Here is an 8,039-nt window from a genome sequence, read left to right on the forward strand (position 1 = left end):
AAGGCAACTGGAAATCAGTATGTGGATATTTCTGATTATATGGATAAAATATCAAGTCAGTTGTGCCATGTGACCTATTATCCTATCCTATCATCTTTAAAAAGAAAGGTAAATGAAAAAACAGATATGTCTTCTGATTTTAAAAAAGTGACAGAATCAACAAAAGATAATTGATAGGAGCAAGCTGAAAAACCAAAACAGTGTGTTAGTCATCATAGAAAAAAATAGAAATGTAGCACTGTAGTTTATATCCAATAGAATGTAATAAAGATGTATAATTACAGCATTTCCCATTGGCCACAAAACAGGATATAGTTAGTGAGGGCTGGTGCAAACTATTTTTTGGTTGTGGATCTTCAGAATCTGGCAGATTCTGCTAATGAACAAAATTTTTAATACTTAATTTGGAGTAGATTTTCTTAGACCTTCATTTGAACTAAAATCAATCTCAACTTTCTATACTGAACCATATACAGTATAATAAATACTGATAATGGTATGAGATAGATTATATTAAAGGCATTACAAGTTACACAGGGCAATTGAATTGAATTTTAACAGACAAGTTCAAGATTTAAATCACCTTTGAAGGACGGAAGCCTCAAATTTATTCTGTCAGAAATCTAAATCTTCCTACCTGGGGCCTGACCTCTGTCCCATAGGAGTATGACTTGGTTGATCTCACTGCCACTACCTATCTTATAGAGGTGCCTCACCTACCGTGTTTCTCGGACCCAGTCTTATATATTCTTTTGCCTCCAAAAGAGGCATTAGGTCTTATTTTCAGGGGATGTCTTATTTTTTCCACTGTCTAGCCTCACAGCTGTGGCACCAATAGCCCCGTCCAGCAGGAGCCCGCATGGTTGCTGCCGGCCCACTTCTGCAGCCCCTTACCAGCACTCATGCAAGTCGCCCCAGGCCTCCATTTCACCAGCAGAGGCCTTCAGGAAAGGCGAGGCAGGTGTCAGGGTGTGGGAGACCTGGCTGCGGGGGACCTGAAGTAAGTAAGCAGCTCCACCCCCTGCCCCATCTTCCTTGCTCACCTCATGGCAGCACTGCAAACAACCAGATGGAATGGGCAGGTAGCCAGCTGCTTAGGCTCTTAACTTGGGCTTATTTGGGGGGTAGGACTTATATTAGGCACAAATGTAAAAATCAAGCTAGGGCTTACTTTTGGGATATGTCTTATTTTCTGGGAAACATGATAGCAATCTCCACCTAGGTCCAATGTGTAAGAGTAGGGGGGTTCTCACACCCAGCTGCTGTTTTGATGACTAAAAAGCTAAAATGGAATAAATGTTACAGCTCCATCTTCTGACTATATAACCTCAAGGTTTATGATGAAAACTATCCGCTCTTTTTCTACCTTAAGAGGTAAACCAATCTCACGGGAGAAACACAATTAAACTTCATTTTTTTAAAAAAAATCATAGGAAAAAAATCTTAAGTATTAAAATGCCCACAAAGATATTGCAGAGCTGTTCTGATCTGGGAATCCAATAAATGCAAATGAATTGAAATTTTCATCCCAAGGTGATAAAGTCTGATAGATTAAAAGGAAAGTTGCACTATTATGATTAGTGATTGTGCACTATGCAGAGATTCTAACTTAGGTAAGCAAGTATATTGAAACCTAGCAGAATATGCTAATATGTTTCAAGTTCCTCTTTCAAAATACTCAGTGGATCTGAGACACCACTATCAAAGGTTTTTGCAAATTAAAAATGTTTATTGAAACTGATCTACTTCTTCAGGTTTCTATAGCCAGAGGTCAGCCAGTTGCCATAAATACTTTCAAATAATGGGAGGAAACATTAGGGGTCATGAAGATTGTTGCATTCAGCAGCTATTGAGGAAGACACTACATAAACCTTGGAGGAATATCTTAGAGATAGCCAAGGATCTCACTTAACATTTTTGGGAGGCTAGGAACATTGTCCAGAGGCAGGAAACTTTTTTTAGGGCATGGGGGGCATGGGGCTTTTTAGGAATTATAGTTTTCATCTATTTCCCACTCAACCAAAAGGAAATTTATGCAACCTGTCTTCAGAGTCCTTATCAAGCGAGGATGACAAGATTAGGAAAAAAAGCTTGAAGGCTGCATATAATCCCAGGACCAGACTTTTAATTTAATTCCCAGATCCCAGATTTTTATTTTTATTTTCAAGGGATGAAACTTGAAATTTAAATGGGAAGATCTGGAGATTGCGGGGAATTCATTCAACTAACAAAACTGTTGGTGCTTATGAACTGGGCAGGAGTATTGCAGATATCAATGTAGTTATTAATTTCAGCTGAACCGACCCCCTATTAAGATATTAAGGCTACCTGGGACAATATTATGAATCTTTGGCTATCTCTTCCATATGTCAACTGTTGGCAGAGCTCTTAGTGATATTTCTGTTAAAAGATTCCTGACCATAGGTGCATTTATACACAATCCACTGTATATAAAGCAACCTTGACACTCAATATATCAATATATACCAAAGTCTAGAACCCCTTTTCATTTTCTGAAAGGAAACAAAACACAGTTCACCCTTATATATGAATATGAAGCTGGCAAGTATATTTTATTTCCCCCTTTATAATTCTGGCTTCCAATTGTGGGGCAACAACAACAAAGGGTAAAGTCCATCTCATCAACGACAAATTTCTTCTTTAGGCTGAATAAATTCAGTTCTTCATTCTGTTCCTTGTAAACTCACAATTCCCATAACATGTTACATTGATAGCATGGGGTTTATAACCCAGTGCTCCCAAACATAGCTGTTATTTGTAAATGGTTGTATTTTACCAAAGCAGCTCTACAAATCCCCCCTTTTAAAAAGTGAGTTCTGGATTCTATAATTACTTAGCTTTAACTTGTTCATCTTGAATAGTAAAGACTGTATGACTCTGATCTGTAATCATGTTGGTAGTTCCAAGCTCACAGTTGGTTGCTTTAACTTAGCCACAACTTGATCAGAAGCCTCCAACTGAGATATTTTATATGTCCAAACACATACTGCTCAAAAGCTGTATTCTTAAAACATGTTCTAAATTGCTTGGGGACTTCCTCAGCACTTGGGTGTTTATCCTCCTCCTCTCTGAAGAAAACAGAAGGGTCATAAAATATATGTGTATCTTCTCCTATACAATGTAACAAATGCTATATTTTTGTAGATGCATCTTTTATTCCACTTGAACCTTCTCCCACTGCTTCAGTATTTTCTTCAGTATTACCCTGAATGGTTGAGAGTATCCTGTAAATACCTATTCTAATCACATGCTCTTACATCTTCAACAGCAAGTTCACACGTGGCTTCAAGCAGAACAACTTGTATATTATCTCACTGCATGCACTACACAACATACAGTCTTCATCACTGCAGCATGGCCTTGGCCAAAGCTAAGATAGCCTCCAGCTGGCTGCTGAGGTCATATAAACAATATTTATTTGGCTCACTAAAGCTGTATGAGCCATAGATACTAAGACAGAAGGTATAACATTCACTTTTAATAAATTTAAAGGGACATAAGATCTATGTTTTGGAAAGTTGAAAGTTGATGCCAGCTGATCCTTGGTGGGGTAAGAACTAGAGGGTTTTTCTATTCCTTAAAGTAGAGGCTTTCTCTCTCTTTTTCTTTTGATTATAGATCATGTACCATCAGGTCAATATCTTAGTGGCCACATAAACATTTTCCAATATGATCTGTCCTTACATTGGCCCTTCAGATCTTCTAGTGATGCACCCCTCACTGCTGTAATTGAATCTATCCATCTTATTGAATATTGAATCTATTCACCTGGTCCTCTTTTCTTCTACCTTTTCTACCATTATGGATTTGTCAAGCTAGAGCTTTACATGATGTCTCCAAAATATGATAATTTGAGTATGGTCATTGAGTCTGAAATTAAAATTCTGGATTAATTGCTTTCTTGATTATCCACCATAGTCCCAGGAGTCTTCTCCAAGAAAGTCTAAAGCAGAGGTCTTCAAACATGGCCCTTTTATGACTTGTGGATTTCAACTTCCAGAATTCCACAGCTAGGCACACTGGCTGAGGAATTCTGGGAGTTGAAGTCCACAAGTCATAAAAGGGTCAAGTTTGAAGACTCCTGGTCTAAAGCATCAATATTCCTTCTATCCTGCATCTTCAAAGTAGTGCTTTTACTTCCTTAGGGAGTCACAAGGAAACCCATTCCATGCATGTTTCTGATGTTTGCAGGTATGGATATTCTTTAGTAGTACATTTTCCAAGTAGCTTCCATCCAAGGAAGAATTTGCCTGAGAAATTACCCACAGGCCTCTGATGATAACTATTTACATCTCATGTCTAGCTAAATTTAATACAGTACATCCAAAATTCAGCTCAAATCATAGTGTCACAAGTAAATTTGTTTACCTCTTTGGATTATACTAAAAATTCTGGCAATAGATTAAATGTGGACTGTACTAAGTTGTTGGCCATGATGGATTGTCTGTGATTGCTCTGAAAGTATCATAGCATTATCTGAGTTTCAACTTTTCCCATGGTCACTATTGTTGCTCTCTTGGGCACTACCAATGGAAAGGTGCTACTGGAGGGAGTAAGGAAGATGCAGTGCTCACAACTTTGAGGACGGGTTGTAAATAGCTAGTTCTGAGGGCATTGTAAATTGGAATTGCTGTTAAGTGAATGGACATAAATTGAAGACTATCTATAATCTGTATTCAGTTTAAAGTTTACTGAGAAGAGGAGTGAAAAAAACTTTGCCTGCCCAGTGGTGTTGCCACAACATGGCCCCCAGCATCCTTTTCATTAGTCCTGCTGGCCAGGGCTGCTGTGGTTGAAGGCTATCCAGAAGGTTATAGTTCTCATATTTACTACATTTCTCGAAAAGTAATACTATTTTTCCCAAGTGATTTTTCTAAAACAGATTTGCTGGGAGCATGGTTATGCAACCAAAAATCTTTTTCCTGTCTCATCTTTCTTTAATGAGTATCTTAAATTCAAGTTTTCCTTCCTTTCTGAGATGCACAGTATTACATCAACATTATTATATTAGGATACAAGGACATCCTCCTAATATGCGGGGCTAATATTTTTCCTTTCTAAGTCGGCATCCCATGGCAAGTAACATGGGTGAAGATACCATTTTTTAAAAAAAATTATTCTAGACTCAGAAACTTTGTACCGTGGTCTGGTTGGAAGGGCAGCAATGGGAGCTTCAGCTCATTGACTCCTTTTGTGGTATTTGGGGGAACTTTATAAGAAAAATATCTCAAATAAACAAGGGATAAAGTATTCTATTAACTCAAACTCTTGTTTAGATGTGTTGGATACAGATGCATAACATTGCTGGGAACAATTTGTTTTTGTAGCATTGACTAAGTCTATGATATCTGAATAATCTTTATCTTGAAATTTTTTCAGCTTTTTTATCCCTTCATTGAATGATGGTTGTTTAAATTGCATCTTCCCGCACAAGTTTTTTTTTTTTTTCCAGCTTTTCAGGGGGGGGGGGGGGAAAGAAGACTCTTTCTGACTGGACATGTACCAGCTTAAAGCACTGTCATGTACTTTTGGCTTAGACTTTTGGCAAATATATCTATAATTAAAATTTTACAAGTGAAAGTCTTTGCAATGAACTTCTAATAAGCTAGGAAACTAAACAGGTAAAATACCAATAAAAGAGAATATTTGTAACTCAGGGTTGAATTGTGCCATCCTCTGAACTTAGTAGAAAGCAGAGCTTCTGCATAAAGTTTTCTGCAAAGTTCGAGATACATTTTCTAGAGATTTGTTCATGGGTTCATTTGTGACATTTCTCTGCTATCCCAAATCAAAGCTCATAAACAATTGAAATGCAAAAGAATATAAACTTAAAAACAGATAATAGAATTGTGGACTTTTTGAACACAATTTGTAGATCCTAAAAATGCAATGTCCAGATGATAAATCTGTAAATTTTAAAGGATTGGAGAATGGAATGATGGAAAGGTTTTGACCACAAATAAAATGAGAAGACCCTCTAAAAAGAAAGTTCTCTATACAGTTTACAATTTCCTTTCCCCCCAAAACAAGCAAGAGTTGACAAACCTTATATATCAAAATTGGACTTGCAGCCAGTTGGTAAGTTGTCTCTTCCACAGAATTGTTTCTGAAATAAATTTTATACATAGGAAGATGTGTATATGTGTATTTAGGGGAATTGCAACACTAAAAAAAAGGTAACTTTTGGCAGACAGAAGTTTTGCACAGGTGCCAAAAAACATTAGGTTTACCAAACTAGGAACCTTATGAACACAGGATTATTATCAGTGTGATATTTTATTTTATTTATTTTTTTCTTAAATTTATATGCCACCTGTCTCACTATCCAAAGCATCTCTGAGTGGGTAAGTCTTAGGGCTACCACATTTGGGTTACAAAAATTCAGAAGGCTACTAGGTGGGGGAAAGTAATTAAAGTTTTCTATATCTCTTTGCTGACGTCTAGTGGTCATCTGGATTATTGCAGTCCAGATTTCATAATCCTAGATCAGGGGTCCTCAAACTACAGCCCGCGGGCCACATGCGGCCCAAACTTTTTATCCGGCCCACCTCAACCTCCCAGGCAAGCCATTCAATCACGAGGAGAGGGTGGGTGGATGGTGGTGAGAGCCCCAGCCAATGGTGGGACAGTGAGTTGGTGGGAGAAGATGTTTTTTCCCAGTTTCTCCCTCACACGCCCAAGGGTGTGCTTGCACTTTGGCCATGCCCCCTTCCCCTCCTCCTCTCACCTAATCACATTTTTACCTCAGCGCCAGGCTGAGAGGTTTAGGCCTCGCTTGCAGCCTCGGCCTCACTTAGAACAGCCAAGCCTGGTGATGACGATGCCACTGCTGCTGCTGCTTCTGAGACAGGTCCCTCACTAGGCACTATGGAACATGAGCCCCAGCCTCCACTGCTGCTGCTGCCACTGCCATGCCAGCCAAAAGGAAACTGGTGCCGCCAGCCCTCAACATCACCCCCACCATCACCGAGGGACCCAGCCCCATCGGCAGTTGGAGTGGGGCTGCTGGAGTGCGGTGCCAGTTATGGGTCTGAGGGAAGCAAGTGAAGGGTGAGGTATTTGTGAGGGGCAGCCAGGGTGAGCGAGAAAAAAGGAGGAGAATTTGCTCCTATAAGCTTATTTTGGGGTTGCGAGGGGTTGTGTGGAGCTGAGGTGATGAAAGTTCGGGGGAGCTGCTGGGAGGGGGGATGCGGTTGGCCTTTGGAGGAGCATCCTGATCAATGAACAGGGGTAGTGGTGGCACATCCAGGTGAAGCCCTGAGAGCTAGGCAAAGCCGGAAGTGGTGAAGCAGCTCGGAGGAACCGGGAGTGCCGGTGATGGTGGTTGAGAGAAATTTCATTGGCCTTTAGGATCCAGGAAAGGGTGGAGGAAGGAAAGGGGCACTGGGATGTGCCCAATGGGAAAGAGGAATGGGGTCCTGCCAGGCAGGTTCTTTTGCCCTGAGATGGTCCAGAATGCCAATCAAGGAGAATATTTCTGGCTCATGGTTAAAATGAAGGGTCCTTGGGGGCGGGCTGTCTCTGAGGATTGTGGTTTTCTTGCAGATGTTTCAGGACCCAAAGTAGGATAATAAGTGAACTAATGGTGTTACCTAGTTTGGGTCACGAGACATCTACAAGAAAGCCATGAAGCTCAGAGAGGACCAAGGAACCCACAACCTTGCTCCTCCTCCTCTTCTCTTCTTCTCCTCCACTCCACAAACCCCATTCTCTTCTGGCACTGCTGATGTTACCTACTTTGGGTCATGAAACGTATGCAAGAAAGCCACCAAGCTCAGAGAGCAGCAAAGACTCCACAGCCGCCCTCCTCCTCTTCTCCTTTATTCCACAAATCCCCCCCTCTTCTGGCATTGCTGATGTTACCTAGTTTGGGTCATGAGATGTCTGCAAGAAATGCTGAATGGAAATGGCACCTTGCCTTTCTGACAGATGTAACAGAGTTACTCAAGTTTCAATGTGAAACGTCAAGGAAAGGAGAAGCTCATCTGTGATACACATTCACATGTGAAGTATTTGAA

The sequence above is a fragment of the Vipera ursinii genome (assembly GCF_947247035.1).
Source record: "Vipera ursinii genome assembly, chromosome: 1".
Lineage (NCBI taxonomy): Eukaryota > Metazoa > Chordata > Lepidosauria > Squamata > Viperidae > Vipera > Vipera ursinii.